We start from the raw sequence: 20219 nt of genomic DNA on the forward strand, positions 1-20219 counted from the left end.
ATACTTCGAAGTTTGTATTGAATTTCATTAATAAAAACTTGTAATACGGTGACCAAAAGCGGAGGCCCAGTTCTCACGCCCGTGGTTGCCCGTGGCCTTAGACACCTCTGCATATTATGACAAATGAGTAAATGTTTTGAAAAACTTTATTGTGCGATTGTTTTACAATTTAAAGTAAAAATGGTACTACGAGTAATAAAATAGATTTGAATGAGGCTTGAAGGTAAAATAGATACACTTATTATAGAAATATGTATAAGGTTAAGATTTAATTCAAGCAACGATCAACATTAACAAAAAGTCATAAAAAACACATAAAAGGGTAAGAGTAGTCTTTTCCTAACATAATGAAGACCGTCTCTCTCAAGCTTTTCTTCTGACAAATTTACATGCATAAAAAACGGTACTATTCAATTATATGGAGCAAACTAATTATTGTTGATACTATATATTTTTTTTGTGTAAACTGAGCACATCATCACTATAATTTCGGGAGATATACGAATTGAGGAAGGGTGAGACATATTCGTCATGCATAATATGATGCTTTAACCACCTTTTAAATAAAAATATAAAAATAAATAAAAAAATTTAAACTTAAAAGGGGGTCACGTACTTGCCAACTCTTCTATAGTTCTCTACCGCATTAATATTCTCATAAAATTTATGACATATATTTCATATTAATAAAAAAAATGATTATACTGCTTCGTACAATTTGTGTTTTATAACTTTTAGCTAATTTATTTGAACTTGCTTAAATTTATATATTTTAAGTGAAGAATATTAATTATAAATATGATAAAGATAAAGTTTGATCTTTAATTTCCTCAGTGATAAAAAAACTGAATCTTTTATTTTCTTACAATATACTAATTAAAGGTCATAATGTAAAACATGAAATTACACCACAATCTACTATTTCAATATGCCGATAATCAACACTCAAAATAACACAATTGTTATTTAAATGGTGTAAAAACTCTCAAAATACTAAAAAAATGCTCAATCTATCGTTATCAAACAAAACCAAAGTTTTTGCATTTTTTTTTGTCATGTTCGGCTTAATCTTTACGGAATGTAAAAATGATGAAGTTCATAAAGTAGCGGTTAGTTTTCTGTTAGTTAGATGGACTTTTCAAGAGAGAGAGAGAAAAGCTTTGCATTTTAGACCGTTTTATGTGTGAACCGAAGGGATTAAGTAGTGGGCTAAAGGTTGTTTCGAGTAGGAATGGGGTTGATTGCGATGAGTTGGTTGACTAAAGTTTTTCCTTACTAGATCTAGAAAGGGGATAATAAGTATGAGATAATAAAATTTGAAGGAAAAAGGACAATAAAAATGAGATGGAGGTAGTAAGATTTATTTATGCAAAATGAAATAAATAGCAAAGCTCGTGTATATATCTAATATTCAAACTTATTCAGTTTACAAACATAGTACCCAAACACTTTGTTTGAGTTTCTGGAATGGAGGTAGGGGAGGGGACGAAAAAAAGACTAGGAAGGGAAAGAGAGAGAGAGATAAGAGGGAAGATTGCTTCTTAAACTTTTCTTTGTTAAAGGAGAAATAAATTGTCTTCAATAAGGGAGACGAGGATCCATATCATCTGGAGTAAAGATTGGTGTTTCATGGAAGTGAATGTGATTTATGACTTCTTAGATGTAAAACGTGGCAGAAAGGTAGTGATAATGATAGTGGATTGGAGGTTGTTTCAAGTAGTAAGAACTAATCACAATGGCTGATGTTTTATTTTGGTATTAAATTAGTGGGGTGGAGGGAGGGTGCATTTGTGGAGGGACGTGATGAGTTTAACGAGGATAGTGATAATAAAAAAGGTTATTTTATCAGCTTAAAACACATAGGTAACATGAATAATAACAAGAAACCTCAAAAGATCATACTGATAAACTTAATCTTGACCTCATCAATCCAAATTAAAGTAAAATCTTAATTCTAACAACATTGTCGAAAGCAAAGGTTAGTTTCCATTGGATTGTGGATTTTTCTAAAAGTAAGGGTTTAGTTTTTCACTTATTAGTTGGATAAATTTGAGAAAAGTTTCGAAGACAAGGATCGATCTTTCAAGGGATGAGATTGTTTTAGATTATGTGTGTGAATAGAAAAGAAAAATAGGGGTCTGCGTGAAGGATTTTGTTTCAAATGAGAAGATGGGAGGCAAGACTATTGTTATAGGGGGGATGTCACAAGCAGTCCCAACCATGTGGTATTGTGTTGGAATTTGGTTCACATTCAAAGGTACCTCTATAGTTTGACCGGGAGATATAAAATTTAACTACCTCTAAATGTTTTTACGTAACTACCATTTGACCCAACATTGATTAAATTATGGTTGTTATTCTAAAGAAGGAGATTTGTTGCATCGTTGAGTTGATTATGCGAAACAAATATTATTGTTTTCCTTGACCAATTGAAAAACAAACAGGTATTAATGAACAAATTCTAAAAACTATCAGTCCAAGTATCATATACGGAGCGGAGTATATAAACTTCATATTGATTTTATTTTCCTAAAAAAAGTATTTTATTAATCAAACACTCTTTTATTCTTATGTCAATATTATGTTAACGGGAATTATTTGTTAGTCATGCGGCATACATAGAATCTTAGACATGAACGATGTACTATATGTCTATATTCCATTATATTGTGAAATATATCACACATTATTTTAATATCTGTGCAACGCACGGGTAAGAAAACTAGTTCATCATTATTCACACCACAAATTCTATTAACAAGCTTTTTATAAACCAGATGATTGTCAGTAACTCAGATATTCTCCCCCTGTCAATTCCTTGTTTTTTTGTTCTATGTGAGAGTTATGGTTCCTTTTTTTTTTCCTTCCTAAAAGTAAACAAATTATGACAATAAGAGATGAAGAAAATGGAAGTCTGGACAGATATATTAAGTCAAATTTAAATTTTATAGGAGAGTACTTTGTGATAGATGAACCATCTCAACCAAAACCTTAAGGTGATGGTTGAGGCCCAACTATAACCATCTCAACCAAAACCTTAAGGTGATGGTTGAGGCCCAACTATTATAATTATTTCTATTACTTTGTAGACATTTAGACATTTAATTTGGGTAATGTATGAAGATTGATCCTTCACCGATCAACCGAAAAAAAAATCGAATCTTTATTCAAACATAAAATAAAATTTGAATAAAGTATTGTCCAAAAAAGAAGGCTAAAGAAATAGATCAGACGATTGAAAAGAGATGAGCTGCAAAGAACTCATTTTCTGATCACACTATTGCAACTCACAGATACACATGCCAGGCCATCAGAATAGCTACTAACAAAAGGGCTTTTATTTACCTTCTTAAATTTAACAGGTTTCAACTGAAAGAATTGGCTATAATACACAAAAGCCACGGGGGTAGACGCGTAGTGGTAGGTAACAAGGCCTAATCCCGCCTTGTTGATCCGCGGAGCAATCTCGTTGAATCACAGGATTATCAAGTTTATACCTTGTATTTGCAAAGGTTCTCGAATCCCATGTACTCGTGTCGTTCAATCTTTCCAATCATGTTTGATATGCTAACTCCACCTGTATGGAAAGCAAGCATTACATTCAATCTTTCAATGTCATTGACTTAATGTCTCAACACTTCCGGCCTATGGGTGCGGCAAGAGTTTCAAATGTAAGCAGCTGGAATTACTTCCAGGTGATCGAAATGAAAATATTATCGAGAATTTGTCGACTGACGACCAATTCATCGTAAGAAACACAGACATTAGTTAACAATTTAATGGCTCAAGATCATGGCATACATCAATACCAAAAAAAGATATAGTTTCCGATCGTGACCCACGATTTTGTTCGCATTTTTGGAGGAAACTTCAGGAGGCTTTGGGCAGTAAGCTAAAGTTGAGTACGGCATTTCATGCCGCTATAGATGGACAGACGGAGCGTACTATTCAAACGTTAGAGGATATGCTTCGAGCTTGTGCATTAGAGTTTAATTTCAAGCCAGTTGGGAGAAAAGTCTTCCCTTGGTTGAGTTCTCTTACAATAAGAGTTTTCACTCCATTATTAAGATGGCGCCATTTGAGGCTTTATATGGGAGACAATGCCGAAGCCCGTTGTGTTGGGATGATATAAGTGAAGCTGCGGTTCTTGGACCCCGAAATGATTCAAGATTCCATTGAGCAAGTTAAGCTAATTCGGGAAAAGATGAAGGCGGCTCAGGACCAACAAAAGTCGTATGCCGACTTGCGTCGAAGGCCGATTGAGTACCAAGTTGGAGACAAGGTATTCTTGAAGGTGTAACCTATGAAAGGGGTGAAGGGATTCGGTATTAAGGGCAAGTTGAGCCCCAAGTTTGTTGGACCTTATGAGGTACTTGAGCGGATTGGAGAGGTGGCTTATAAGTTAGCGTTACCCACAAATTTGTCTAAGGTTCATAATGTATTTCACGTATCTCAATTAAGGAGAAATCGTAGTTGTTCCGGGTGTAATTTCGGAGCAGTTATTGTGACCACGTGAGCTTGTTGAATGATGTCATTGGTTGTCTCTTCCTTTCACTCTTTCCTGTTTAAGATGAACAAACTGAGGGCTCGGCTTGGGGCCGAACGTACTCACTCCGACGCTCAAGTCAGTAAACTTAGAGAGATAAGTTGTGTGTTACTTGGCAAAGTATATTGTAGAGAGATAAGGGAGTTTATACCAGATTATTATGGTTTTCGGATATTATGAGATGATCTTCTCAATGAGAGGTGATGAGTATTTATAGACTTTCACCTTTTGTCACGTAGTGGCCAAGTGGCAGAGCAGGTGGAAAGACTATCTTACCCTCGGCCGAGGGACCCATGCCGGGCCGGCAGGCCTGGTTGACTCCATGCCGAGGGGACTGGATGTGAGTACGTGGATATGCTTCTCGGCTGGCTAGTTGCCTAGCCGAGACCCAAGTGGCAGGCCGACAGGCTGCGTCGGTTAGGTTGTCAATATGTTGACTTTCTGTCTTTTAGCTTTGACCTTGCTCAATATGTTGACTCGGTCAGCGGGTGCAGAATATGCCCCATCAATTTGCCCCCAGCGTAGTCTATGCCGTGGTATGGACCTTCGATGAGTGTTGGGCGTATATTCTGCGCATGTTGAACTTCTCCTTCGGCTTCTTCTTTTTCGGCTTGGTTCTGTTCAGGCCGTACCATATCCCCCCTCCACATTGTTGTGTAATGGACATCGAATGTGGAAAAGAAAAATAGGCGCTGGCCGAGACCAAGGTTGAGAGTGCCGTGTGCTTTTGATTGCCCCCGGCCGGTGCCGCCAAGCTTGGTTGATCAGCAGGCCGTTGGCAAGTAGATACCAAGGAGCGTGTCAAAGAAGATTGGTAACTGTTATGTCGATTAACATTCCGTGGCTGCATGCTTGACACGTGGCTTGGCATTGATTGGTTGACGCTTCATGGGCTTTGCTCTGATTGGTCAATTGAATGGGCTTTGCTCTATAAATAGAGCAGTGTGCCCCTCATTTTGACCATCAAACTTCATTTCTTCAAAAAATTTTCTCTCTCTAGTTTTCTTTCGAAGAGTTTCTTTCTCTCTCTAACTTTCGAAGCGTTACTCGGCGTAACACTTTCTTCCAAGGTAAACAAACAATTTTTTCCTCAATCTTTTATTTGTTAAGTAATTGTTGCTACCATGTCTTCTGCTGATGCTCAACCAAGTACATCTGCGCCAAGGGGCGAACCGTCGCATCCTGATGAACAGGAGCCACTGGTTGTCACCCCGATAGGGTTTGGGGGTCCCAAGTCGCCTTCTCCGGAAATTGATGAGAAATATCTCGAGGGTTTCGAGGATGATGATGATGAGGCGACCCAATCTGATTCGGAGAGACCGCATCTCTTGAGCACGGTGACGCCTGCTCGATCAATCCTGATCGCGTTTGGACGAATAAGTTCGCTAGTTGTTCCGGTCCTGATCTTTTTGAAGACCATTACTCCTTCGGCAGGGGGTATAGAATTGTTTTCCCTGAGGGTGATCAGGCAGTCTGTTGCCCTCCCAAAGGCTGTATCGGCGTGTACATCAGACACCTGGAGTATGGGCTCTGGTTTCCTCTTAATGTACACGTTGCTGCCATAATTAAAGCCATGAACGTCGCCGTGGCACAACTGCATCCGTTGGCCATCAGGACGATTGTTGGCTTCGTGTGGCTTTGTCTCTTTAAAGGGGAGGCCCCAACGGTTAAGCTGTTCCGCCAGCTTCATCATCTGCGGCAGACTACCCTAGGTGGCACGGGGTGATATAGCGTGCAGACGGAGCCGGGTTACGTTACCGTTTCCAAGTTGTCATCTTGCAAGGACTGGAAGGGGCGGTGGGTATACGTCGAGGTTCCGGAGGACTATCCACTGCCTCGGTCATTCCAGAGCCGCGTCAATTTGCGGTGTGAGAGTCGGGGGGAGCATGATAAGTATGTCTCCCGTAATAAACTTAAGATGGACGCCCAGAAGGTCTATCTTAAAGAGGACGAAACACGGGCAATGAGGCTATTTGAGGCTGAGAAGGATGGCACGCCGAAGGGATGGATGCCCCCGACGCAGATCGTTCTTCAGGACGAGCCGCTTTGCCACGTCGGCCTCATACCGGCCCTCGGCCAGGGTGAGTGGGGTCGATATGAGGCCCACCTTTTTTTTATGCTTCTGTATTTGAGCTTTGTTTTACTTCTTTTGCTTAACTGTTGATTTTGTTTCTTGCAGACCGATTTGGCCCTCTCTCTGTGTCCATCCTCAAGAAGTTGGGACTTGACCAGAACGGGAAAGTTGTTGAGCTGCATCCTAAGGCTGAGCCGCGTGATCGCAAGCAGGTCCCTCACGAACTAATGGAGCAGGCGTTGAAAGCTATGGATGTGGCGGCGACTCAGGCGGAGATTGGCGGTAACGTGCCGCGCCGGAGACCAAAGACAACGTCTACGGCGGCCACGGCGTCAACTCCAACTCAATCTTCAATCTCCGTAGTCCAAAAGGAGCAGGTGGTGGTCGTCGATGTTGAAGAGGAGGTCACCGTTGTGGAGGGTCCTCCTCCTTCAAAGAAGAGGAAAGAAACAACGCCTGCTGCCGCTGTTACCGAGGCAGGGGAAAAGAAGGACTCAGCCGGCCCTCTATCCAATAAGGTCAAGACTGGTACGGATCTAACCCATGGCTCGGATTTAGCAGGTTCTTTAGGCATTCCTGATGACAGGCTTTCTGATATGTCAATGAATGTTGACATGGATGCTTTGTCTGGGTTTTTTATAGATCAGCCGTTGCCGGCCGTCGTTCTCACTGAACGGCAATTGGAGAAGCGGCCTGTGCAGACGGGCGATAAAAATGTCACCGTCGACCCCTCATCCCAGAAGGCTTCCTGTGTCCAGCTGAGGGAGGACGGCGTAAAGTTGGCCAAAAGGCTGATAAAGTGGGCCGAAGTAGCCGGCACTCAGCTTATCGAGCAAGAAAAGCTCGTGGCTCAGAGTGCCCCTGAGCTTGAACGGCTTAGGCTTGAGCTAGCCGTTGTAAAGAAGGAGGCCGCGAAGACGAAGAAGGACTTCCAGGCCGCCATGAAGGACTTCCTCGCCGAGCGAAAGCTTAAGGAGGAAGCTGGGAAGCTGGTCCTGGCTGAGAGGGCCAAGGTTGAGGCTGCGTTGGCTGATGCCGCTAAGCTGCGGGAGGAGAAGGACAAGCTTGAGGGCGGCTATAAGACCATGGTTGAGCAGAGGGGGAAATTAAGGGACCTGCATGGCACCGAGGCGAAGGAGCATAAGAACACAAAGGCTATCCTTGCTCTGAGGGAGAAGGATATTACGACGCTGAAAACCGTCATCATCCCTGACATGTGTGCCCGGTACCGGGACCAAGCTGAAGATGCTGCCAGGGATGCGATCAAAGAGCTCCTTCCTGAAGGTACCTTCCCGTGGAAAGATTTTGACCGGCTTCTTGATGAGAAGGCGGTTGCTGCGGAGGACAAGGCTGCGGATGAGGCGAAGGCGGCCAAGGTGAAGGAGGCCAGGGAGGAGGCTGAGAGGGCAAAGGCAGGTGAAGCTGCCAAGTCGGCTTCTGGGCCGCCCACTGTTGGTGATGCTTGCTCTGCTGCGCGCGTGGCGAGCGTAAAAACAGAGCATAGGGAGAGACGGGCGGTCGTCACCGGATTCACCCGGCATTTCGGACAGCTTCAGCTGTTCGGGGGCCAACTTTTGAGCCTTTCCTCCCTGCCATCCTTTTGGCGCTTCAAGTCTTATGTTGTAATCTTTTGTTGTACCTTTTGTTTTTGTTAAACTTTGGTAGGTTGTGTTTAGGCTATCCCTATGGGGACGGCCGTCGACTTTGTTTTGCCTCACCTGTAAACATTTTTCAATAAAGTTTGTTTATTTTCCCTCGGCTTGGCCGAGGCTTTGATCCTCCATTCAGTTGTTTTATTACGTTTCAACATATTGATTGCTTTTTCGTTTTTACTTTCGGATTGGCCGAGGCAGTTAGAAGGCGCATCTCAATTGTACTTAAACGTTTTTCAACATGTTGGCATGTCGGTCGCTTCCTCCTCCACCCCCGGTCTTAGCCGAGGCGGACAGATTTGCGCTTCCCAACCGCCGTTGTGAACATGTTATCGTATCGGTCGTTGTGTCCCCGTCGCTCCCGGCTTTGGCCAAGGTAATCGAGGTTACGGCTCGACAGCGTTCGTATCTGTAGACATATTGATCGCTTCCTCTGCCACTCCCGGACTGGCCGGGGCGACTAGAATTGCGTCTCAACTGTACTTATACGTTCCTATTAGCGTATCGGTCGTTGTGTCCCCGTCACTCCCGGCTTTGGCTGAGGCAATCGAGGTTACGGCCCGACAGCGTTCGTATCTGTAGACATATTGATCGCTTCCTCTGTCAGGCCTTTGGTTGGCCGAGGCGACTAGATTTGCGTCTCAACTGTACTTATACGTTCTTAAGCGTGTTGGTCGCTTTTGCGAGTATCAACTGCATTTGGCGTGACTGCCCAGCTTTGGCCGTGGCGTCTACTTTGGCATGACTATGGAGGGGACAAGTATTTTGATGGAAAACTTGGATCATTCTTCATAAGGTATAATCATGCGTTGGGGTGCCCACAACGGTCTCGGACACCTCCGCCGCTATACGAAGTATTTCCTTAGGTTGTCCGTGTTCCAATGGCTCATTAGAGGAACACCCTCCATGTCTGTCAGCCGGTATGTACCCGACCTCATTTCTTCAACCACTTTGTAGGGTCCCTCCCAGTTGGCCGTCATCTTTCCATGGATGTTTCCTTTGTTGGTTGTGGCCGACTTTCTAAGGACTAGATCTCCTACTCTTAAGTCCCTTTTTTGGACCCTACGGTTGTATGCTCTTCTCATTCGGTTTTGATACACTTCCAAGTTGAGCCGTGCCGTGTCTCGACTTTCTTCGACCAGGTCTAAGGAGGCTCTCAGGCCTTCCTCATTTTCGGCTGGGTCAAAGGTTTGCGTTCTGAATGTTGGCACCGCTGCTTCAATTGGCAGGACGGCCTCAGACCCATAGACTAGGTGGAATGGACTGTACCCTGTTGCTTCTTTCTCCGTGGTTCGAAGGGACCACAGGACGCCGGGTAGTTCATCAGCCCACCTTCCTTTTAGATCTTCAACCTTCTTTTTCAACCCGTTGAGTATTGTTTTATTGGCTGCTTCCGCCTGCCCGTTGCTCTGAGGGTGGCAGACGGAGGAGTATGCAAATTTGATACCGAGCTCTTCCAACCAATTTATCATCATGTCGCTCCAAAACTCTCGGCCGTGGTCAAATACAATGACTTGGGGTAGCCCAAAACGAGTTATGATGTTCTCCCAAATCACCTTTCTTACGGCCGCCGTGGTTTTGGCAGGCACCGCGACAGCCTCGACCCATTTGGTGAAGTAGTCAACGACGACAATCAAGTACTTTCTTCCTCCGGAGGCCGTCGGAAATGGCCCTAATAAATCCATCCCCCACTGTGCAAAAGGAAGGTGACTAAGCACCGGTGGCAGGTCTCGGGAAGGAGCATGTATCACTGGAGCATGCATTTGACAGTTCTTGCACTTCTTGGTTTTTGCTTTGGAATCCTCAAGCATGGTAGGCCAGAAGTAGCCGGCTCGGAGAGCTTTGTGGGCTAGCGTTCTAGCCCCCATGTGATGTCCACAGATGCCTTCGTGAATCTCTGTCAGTATTAGCTCCGCGTCGGCTGGGCCGACACATTTCAAGAGTGGCCTTATCACGGACCTTCTGTATAATTCTCCTTCGAACACCAAGTACCTTGCGGCAATCCTTCTTATCTTCTGCAAGAGACTGCGGTCCTCCGGTAACTCATTTTTCAGTTTGTATTTCATTATCGGAGTCATCCACGTCGTCTCGGCTTCGATGTCGCCCACCATGCCGACGGTCTCAGTGATGCTTTTAGCATTCCTGATATCCACTAGCACGGTTCGACTGACATTCTTGATGCTTGAACTGGCAAGTTTTGAGAGAGCGTCGGCTCGGTTGTTCTCAGACCTGGGGATGCACTGTATTTGGAAGGATTTTAATTTTGAGGTGTCAGCTTTTACCCTTTCCAGGTACCTTATCATCCCATCGTCTCAAGTCTCATACTCTCCTCTGATTTGATTGGTCACTAAGAGTGAATCTGTTTTCACCACAACATGCTCCGCCCCGGCAGCTCTGGCTAACTCGACTCCAGTTATCACCGCCTCGTATTCGGATTCGTTGTTTGAGGCCGAGAAGGTAAACTTCAAGGCGTACTCAAACTCGTCTCCGTTTGGGCTGATGATAAGGATGCCGCCTCCTGAGCTGTTAGCCGTGGAGGACCCGTCGGTATACACTTCCCACACACCGGGATGTGATTCTTCTTGATATGTGCACTCGGCCAGGAAGTCTGCAAGCGCTTGCCCCTTTATCGAAGGCCTTGGTTTGTACTGAATGTCGAAGCCGGATAGCTCCACTGCCCATTTGATAAGTCTGCCGATTTTTCGAATTTTTCTAAGGCTTTCTCCAATGGTCGGTCGGTTAAGACCGTCACGGGATGTGCGTCGAAGTAGGGTTTTAACTTCCTTGCGGCAACGACGACGGCGAGGGCAGCTTTTTCAATCAGTGGGTAATTTCTTTCGGCGGCCAGCAGTGTATGGCTGATAAAGTAAATTGGGTGTTGCTGCTTATTCTCTTCCCTGACGATTACGACACTGACCGTGGCCGAGGTAACTGCTAGATATAGATATAGCATCTCCCCCAGCATCGGCCTGGATTGGGTCGGCAGTGTCAGAAGGTGAGCTTTCAGTTGCCTGAAAGCTGTGCTCTGTTGCTCCCCCCAGCTAAAGTCTTTATTCCCCTTCAGCACTGTAAAGAACGGAGTGCTCTTGTCGGCCGACCGAGAGATAAAGCGGGCAACAGCCGCCATCCTCCCGGTCATTGTCATAACCTCTTTTCGATTTCTCGGCTCCGGCAGGTCTAGTATCGCTTGGACTTTCTCTGGATTGGCATCAATTCCCCTGGCGCTGACAAGCACGCCGAGGAACTTGCCTGCCCGGACACCGAAGCTGCATTTCTTTGGGTTAAGCTTCATTGAATATTTCCTTAGTGAACAAAATGTCTCGCTCAAATCGGCCAAGTGCTCGCTGTCAGACTTGCTTTTTACAATAGCATCGTCGACGTAAGCCTCGATGTTTCGCCCTTTTTGATCTTGAAACACTTTGTCCACCAGCCTAGTGTAAGTTACGCCAGCGTTTTTCAAACCGAACGACATCATTTTATACATGTATGTGCCGTGTATGGTGATGAATGCGCACTTAGGCATGTCTTCTTCGGCTATGAATACCTGATGGTACCCTGAGAAGGCGTCTAGCAGGCTCAGCAGAGTGTAGCCTGCCGTTGCGTCAATTAAACTATCTATTCGAGGCAAGGGATAACAATCTTTAGGGCACGCTTTATTAAGATTTTTAAAATCAACACACATCCTCCACGCCCCTGATGACTTCCTCACCATTACAACATTTGCTAGCCACTCAGGGTAAGTACAAGGCATGATAAAGCCCGCCTCTAATAGTTTGTCTAATTCGGCTTTGATGGCCTCATCCTTCTCAGCGGAGGAGTTCCTCATCTTCTGCTTGACGGGGCGAGCGGTGGAGAGTACGTTCAGCTTGTGAACGATCACCTCCCGGCTCACGCCTGACATCTCGGCTGCTGAGTATGCGAAGACATCTTTGTTCTTCCTCAGCAGGTCTAGGAGATCGGCTCTGAATTTTGTCTCTAGGTCGGCACCGATAGTCACGGTGCGCTCTGGGTCAATTTCCACTTCCTCGGTCTCGGCTCCTTCGACCATGCCGACGTTAGTATCCATCCGCTCGCCCTCCTGCTGTAAGGATGGGCTCTTTCCTTTCTCCGACTTCTTCGCCACTTTGAGGGATTGCATGTTGCACCCTCTGGCAGATACTTCGATGTTGACGATTTCATCTCTTTCGTCCTTTGAGACGAGCTTTTGTGCTTCCCCCCGGTCCGAGACGTACATCAATGTCAGGGCCCGGATGGACATCACAGCATCGGCCTCGCTCAAAGTGACTCGGCTTATGAGAACGTTGTAGGCAGACGAACCGTCGATAACCACGAACTCAGATAAAACATTCTTAGCCGCATCGGCTTGGCCGACCATCACCGGCAGTCTGATTGACCCCAGGGGTACCAGGCCGGCCCCAGAAAAGTTGTACAGCGGGTTGGTGCAAGGGCTCAGGTCTCCAATCTTCAGACCGAGATTGAGAAAGCATTCCCTGAACATGATGTTCGTGTAGGCGCCTGTGTCAATTAGGCACCTCTTGACCAAGTGGTTGGCTATGTCCAGGTGGACTACCATTGGGTCGCTGTGCGGGGCAACGACTCCTTCGTAGTCCTTCCTTCCGATGGTTATATCGGGGACGGTGGAAGCGGGGATCGCTGTGGTGGGCACAAAGTTGATGGCTTGGTAAAGCTCATTTAGGTGCCGTTTGTGCCCATTAGCTGACCCACCGTTCTCGTTTCCTCCGATGACAACCTGGATCACTCCCATCCGCTGGAATACTGATTTTCTATTCGCCCCGTCGGAGCTTGTTTTTGTGCCCCCAGCTACATACTTGGTGAGGGCCCCCTTTCGGATCAGCTCCTCGATGGCGTTCCTCAGATGCCGACAGTTGTCGATCTTATGGCCGGTTTGGCCGTGGTACTCGCAAAACTGGCTAAAGTCACCGTCCCCCCTCGCCTTGGGGGTCCTTTCCCATTTCTGCCCTTCATTCTTGCTCAGGGCAAAGACCTCGGCCGGTGATTTGACCAGGGGGGTGAGACCGCTGTACCGCTTCAGGGTGTATGGTCCCGAACTCCCCCCAGCGCCCGCCGAGTGCTGTTTCCTATTGAATCTCTTGGGCCGTGACCTATTAACGTCACGGCGTCCTTCATCTACGTTGTCCCGGCGGCTCCTCCTTTCTGGGTGCCCAGCTTCACTGTGGCCTACCCAGGTCTTGTGATAGTCCTCCACCTTTATGGCTCGGTCGGCCATTTTTCTGGCGGAGTCCAAGTTGAGGTCCTCGCACTTGATGAGCTCGTTTTTGAAATCGCCTTTCGGTAGGCCTTTCATCAGCGCGAAGGCCGCCAGTTCAGTGTTCAGCTCTCGGATCTGCTGAACCTTAGCGTCGAATCTCTTGACGTAGCTCCGCAGGGACTCGTCCTCCCCCTATCGGATAGTTAGGAGATCTGATGTCTCCACGGCCCTTCGCTTGTTGCAAGCATACTGGGCTATGAAGTTGTCCCTCAGGTCGGCATAACAGTATACCGAGCCATTAGGTAGCCCCTTGTACCAACTCTGAGACATCCCGTGTAGGGTTGTTGGGAAGACTCGACACCACACCTCATCGGGTTGCTCCCACACCGACATGTACGACTCGAAAGCCTCGGCATGGTCGGTTGGGTCGCTATCCCCTTTGTATGATATGGGCGGCAGCTTCAGTTTAGTCGGCACAGGGACTTCGAGGACACAGGCACTGAGGGGCTGTCTGACCACGTGTCGAATGACACGCGGCGATCGGCTCCTCGCACCCTTAGTCCGGCTTTTCTCCATGTGGCGGGAAGGGCTTCTTGTCGTCCGACTTTGGAGAGTCGGACTTCTTTCATTTCTTCTGGGCGGGCCTTGTTGTTGTCGCGGCGACGCTGTCCTCCCGCGAGTGGGGGAAGGACTTTGGTCTGCCACTGGCAGCACGGGCTCTGCCGGCGTTCTAGCTTGCCCGGCTCCTTGTATTGCTCCGGACAAGTTCTTCGGGGCCACTCTATGGGCCTTGGTCACCTTTGGGTGCTCTGCCGTCACCGCCGTCGTGACAGGGGTGATCGGCGTGCTACCCATCAGGTTCAGGAATAGCTTCAGTTTGGCTGCATCGACCACATGTTCCATGACAGTGACTTGGTCGGCGGGCAGCGGTGTTTCTGGCTCTCTTGGCATCCCGTACTTCACCGGCTCAGTGACTCGGCCGGTGGGGGACTGCCCGATCTCAGAATTAGGGAACGTGTCATCCTGGTAGAATTCAGTTTCTACACTCACAATTTCTTGTTGTTTTGACATCTTCTTAGCTCTTTGAATGGTTTTTTTTAAGGTAGGTGACCACGTGAGCTTGTTGAATGATGTCGTTGCTTGTCTCTTCCTTTCACTCTTTCCTGTTTAAGATGAACAAACTAAGGGCTCGGCTTGGGGCCGAACGTACTCACTCCGACGCTCAAGTCAGTAAACTTAGAGAGATAAGTTGTGTGTTACTTGGCAAAGTATATTGTAGAGAGATAAGGGAGTTTATACCGGATTATTATGGTTTTCGGATATTATGAGATGATCTTCTCAATGAGAGGTGATGAGTATTTATAGACTTTCACCTTTTGTCACGTAGTGGCCAAGTGGCCAAGTGGCAGAGCAGGTGGAAAGACTATCTTACCCTCGGCCGAGGGACCCATGCCGGGCCGGCAGGCCTGGTTGACTCCATGCCGAGGGGACTGGATATGAGTACGTCGATATGCTTCTCGGCTGGCTAGTTGCCTAGCCGAGACCCAAGTGGCAGGCCGACAGGCTGCGTCGGTTAGGTTGTCAATATGTTGACTTGCTGTCTTTTAGCTTTGACCTTGCTCAATATGTTGACTCGGTCAGCGGGTGCAGAATATGCCCCATCAGTAGTGATCCCTCCCACGTACTTCAGTCTGATGTTGTCGAGGTGGAACCAAACCTCACTTACGAGGAGCAACCGTACGTATCCTAGATAGGAAAAACAAGACCCCAAGGAATAAGGTCGTTTCACCGGTAAAGGTTTTATGGCGCAGCCAAAAGTTTGAAGAGGCTACATGGAAAACTAAAGCATCTATGCGGGATAAATATCCGCAACTATTCGATTTGGATAATCCTTCTATTTCAAGTTTCGAGGACGAAACTTTTCTTAAGGGGGTAGGGTTGTAACACCCCGTAATTTCCACGTCATCTTATATAATTAAACTCCTATTTTAAATAATAAGAATGATTCACAATAAAAACTTATCCTTTAAAATCTATTATTTTTCGGCAATGATATCCAAATACCCATCTTAAACTTACACTCATCAAACTATCGAATAACTACTTTGTCGTTGATCCTAATTTTATGATATTTTAATTACTGATTTAGCTCTTGGTCATAAAATGAAAGTTGTAGATCGTTTTCTTAGCTTTCCAACGCCACTGAAAACACCTCAATCAGAGTTCTGTAGAGAAAATTACTCCTAAAATACAAAAGGCTGTCGCAGAAATCCGCGAACAAGACCCACACTCGTTATTCCTCTTTTCACCTTGATTTATCATTTACCTCATTATCTAGGCACATGGCAAGTTGACAACTTGATTTTTTCCTTGGAGCCCAAGGACTACCCTCATAGGCATGTGACTACTTTACCTTAATTAATAGCCTAAAGACTAGCCTTAATAATTTCTACCACTCACTCTTTATTAGCTTTCTATTACCTACAAGTTAGACATAATCATTCTACAAATTTTCCTCTATAATTTCCTCATTTTAGCCGTAGCATTCAACACTCATATTCTACATTTGTCTCTTTCAATCTCACATCTCTTTCATCCTATTATTTGTAAGTGTAGGGCTTGATTGTTTACTTCTCATTCTTTACTAGTTTTATTAGATTAGTTTTTGATTTGTTTTCCTTCTTATGTTTGTTCAAGAAGATGAGCAAGAGACCTTGGTTGAAGGGAATCATTTGGGTTGATCTTATTACACTATCCTACTTACTTACTAGTATTAATCTCTATCAAGGTAACTAGGTTTTCTCCTTTTTATGATTTTTGAATTTCAAGTGCTTTTTATCAGGTTATAATGAGATTGATAATATATATGATGTTTAAAATTATGGAAATATATGAGATTTATGATTTATATAATAAAATAGTAGTTTTTAGTATTTTGTGATGAATATATACTTATTTAATGTTTTCTATGATTTATTTGTATTTTTACGTGATTTAACAATGTAATCAATATGTAAAATATATAGATGATTATGAAAATTATATTTTTGATTATATTCTGAATTATTATCATTATTTATGATTTTTCATGTGATTATTAGAGTTCTATAATTATTATATGTTTATTTGTTGTTATTTGATATTTATTCACGGTTTTATGTGATAGTCATCTAATAATATATAAAACATGAAAATAATTTTGAAAATTTATTTATTTAATTTTATTCTGATATATTATAATTTATATAGTATTTAAATTGATTATTTAATTTTTATGATTATTATTGTCTTATTTAATATATATTAGTATTTTTATGCGATTAATCTCAAATAAATATGTAAAATATATAAATAAATGTGAAAATTGAATGTTTTATCATGGTATGACTTATTTTAGTGTATTAAATTTTTTCATGTCGATTTTGTAATTTGTATAATTACTTGGGAATTTTATAACTAATTAGTTCATAAATAAGGTTTAATTGTGTTTGGATAATAAATAAATATAAATAAAATATTTAAAATTTATTTTTATGCATATTCTGTCCGATACTTATGAAAAATAAATTATTAATGGCCGTGAAGAAACTTGCTTAATTATTTTCTTATTTATGCATGAAATCGCCTATTAAATGCTATTTTAAGTTAAATATATGAAATGAGGTTAAATAATTCATTAGGTACTATTTTTATTGAATTCATAGCTCCCTAAAATGTCTAGTAATTTTGCATGGGCAGAATATAAGTTTTGTTTAATTGTTTAGAATTAATAGGTGTTTAATTAACGGATTTAATAAATGTTTGTTAAGGAAATAAGTAATAACATATTTGATGTTATCATGTCTGGTGAATATATTCTTTATAACGATGTTTATAATGTGAGATTAAAATAATGTATGTGTTAAGAATTGATTGTTACTTCTGCAATACTAAATGTCATGTATACGCTTTTTTGTGATATCGCCTTTCGTAAATTATATATTGATATGAGTGTCTCTTGTTTTGTATTGGAAAAGTTGAACTTATACTCTAGCTTTCATGACCATTATTGAATTTCATTTGATATTATTTATCGCTCAGCTATGAGCATTTTGGCATGTTAACATGAGGTTATTCATGGTGCACATTTGTTATCTCTTGGACCTTGTTCCATTTTATATATGGTTTAGCTAGAGTATAAGATATCGAGTAGATTTCAAGTTATTGGTCTACTTGAGAAGAGCAATACCAAACTGGGTAGGTTTCAGGTTATTGGCCTACTTAGTACCCTGGCATGGTTCCGGGTTATTGGCCTGCTATGGGTTGACCGTCCATTTTGGATACTCTTATGAGTCTATGGATATGTCATTTGGGGGTCAAGGGTCTACACTTTTACGCCTTGACTGGTTAAGGGCCCGCACATTTACGCCTTAACTAGACATTATGTCCCTCGAGAGTCTGGCTAGTCTTAGACATGGGTTCACGGTTATGTGTCCCGCCGTAGGGTTATTTTGGTGTCAGGTTATTGACACCAAGGTTTAGGGTTTCAGGTTATTGGCCCTAGACGATGCTCGTTCTTGTCTCGTATTATTCTATATATTTATGGTCCAAGTTTTATACATTTATATTGCTCGTATATTTTTATTACTCATTTCATATGTCATTCAGGTAAGTTGGTTTTATTCTTTTTCATTATGACCACATTTCTCTCAGTATTTCATATCATCATTTAAGTAACATGAAATTTGTAAGTTGGTGACACATTTCAAATAATCATGTGTTATCACTTTTATGGCTTGTTTTTACACACTCATTGGTGATTATATACTTTGATATTTAATTACTATGAAGTTCACATGTTTTCATATTTTAAATGGATTATATGTTGTCTCTTATTATTTGCTCATAACTGTTGCCTGATTTTTCTTAAGTCATGGCTAGGAGGACTCCTAGTTACTCCCCACTGACGGTGGATGTTGATATTTTTGTCAGGTTGATGTGCTTCTTGGTCATGGATGGATTTTGAGAGAGAGATAATAAACAATATTTATGATGTTTAGTAATCGAACCTTATTTTTTTTATTTTGGACGGGTTTTCATTCCCGAGAATAGTTGTATGCGTAGTTAACTATTACTTTATCTATTTTGGTAGCACCCGGATTTATCGTCATGGTGTTTCCGCCACCATGGACTTTTATTAATATAAAATGCCATATTTATCTAGTTTATGTGTATTATTAAATCAGGGGTTGTTACACTAGCAGATTACAAGGTTACATCTGCAAAGGGCTCCCTCCTTCCTTGCATTCAACAGGCACTGCTGCTGCCAATTCTGTGGCACTTTCTGCTGCCATTGTTGTTAAACTCCCGATCTGGATCGTAGGATCTTACGATTCTACGATCCAAAAAGTGGTCACCGATCCCGATCCTAGGTAAGATCTTAATTTTGTAGGATCTTACGATTCAACTTGTCTCAAATTTTTTTAAAGTAGAATCTTAACCTGATCCTACAATTCTACGATTATACGACCTGATCCTACATTATTAACATTTAAATTTTTCCGGTCACTAAAATTTTATAAACGAATTTTAAGATAAAAAATTACCATAAATGAGAAAAATTTATAGGTGTGGACAGCGGGCCGCCCACGGGGGCGCTTGGTGAGAGACGAAACAAGCGTTTGCATTTTGTATGGAGTCGCCACCAATTTTTTTGGGAAATTGGAACCGTTCGAATACCTCGTGTCATGTCAAGACACAAAGTAGTGACATGAACACTAAGCAATCGTTACCCTTAGCATTCTATGTCTAGAATGACTCTCGTGGATGCCAATGAACACGGGTGCTCACGGAGATCTGGAGTAAGGGGTGAGGGTACGTATTAGGAAGCTCTTTTGATCGAACACCTAATCCCGCCCGCCTCGATAGCGGCCTCTACTAATGATTAGGGAAGTTATTCGTACTTGATATATCGTCGGCTATATGCATGCAATGCAACATCCATAGATTAATCCTAGCATGTGAGAATTAGACTAAGTTGGTGAACAATTAATTAGGCATACAATTATGTCAAAGTAGGATTTAATGCTTATTTACATGTGAAAGCATACAAGCAATAGGATAAATACAATAAAAGAAAATTACAATAATGAAAATTACAATAATTACAACGGAATAGGCGATTTATGTCGAAAATACCTTTAAAACGGATAATTTGAGAAAAAGGAATAAGAATAAATTAAAAGAATCAAATAAGTTAACGAACAGGAATTAGCGTGATATTACGGATAATAGTTCATTAATACGTAGACTAATTAAACCATGTCAAGGCAGAAACGGAGTTCAGGGACAGAACTCAGCCAGGAACAGGCGCAGCAGAGCTGCGTCCCTTGGAATAGGCGCAGCAGACGCTGCGTCTGTTCTTGGCTCAGTTCTGGCTGTGAAGCCGTATTTGCAAGCCGTTAATACAATTTGGTGAATTTAATGATTAATTAAATTATTTACTCGGATGAAAGTGATTAATGGGTTATTTAACATATGAATGGGTCATAAAAACAGTAAAACATGGATGAGACGGAATTAAGATGTATTAATTACGGAAGTGAAAAATATTAATGAGTCCTCTATTGAAATCAATTAACTAGTCTAAACATGACGATATATGATGGTGACAAACAGATGAAAACTATATCAACGACGAATTCCAGAAACTCAATATGAACAAATTGAATCTCTACA

At 42.9% G+C, this 20219-nt stretch overlaps 1 long non-coding RNA gene across 1 annotated transcript; it reads left to right on the forward strand.

Moving 5' to 3' along the window:
• The first annotated feature begins 16021 nt into the window (after positions 1-16021).
• LOC141615249 (uncharacterized) lies at positions 16022-18678 on the forward strand. Its single transcript, XR_012529754.1, has 3 exons — positions 16022-16108; positions 16200-16290; positions 18474-18678. It is a non-coding gene; the product is annotated as an uncharacterized LOC141615249 (long non-coding RNA).
• The last annotated feature ends 1541 nt before the right edge of the window (positions 18679-20219 follow it).

The sequence above is a fragment of the Silene latifolia genome, chromosome 11, assembly GCF_048544455.1.
Source record: "Silene latifolia isolate original U9 population chromosome 11, ASM4854445v1, whole genome shotgun sequence".
Classification (NCBI taxonomy): domain Eukaryota; kingdom Viridiplantae; phylum Streptophyta; class Magnoliopsida; order Caryophyllales; family Caryophyllaceae; genus Silene; species Silene latifolia.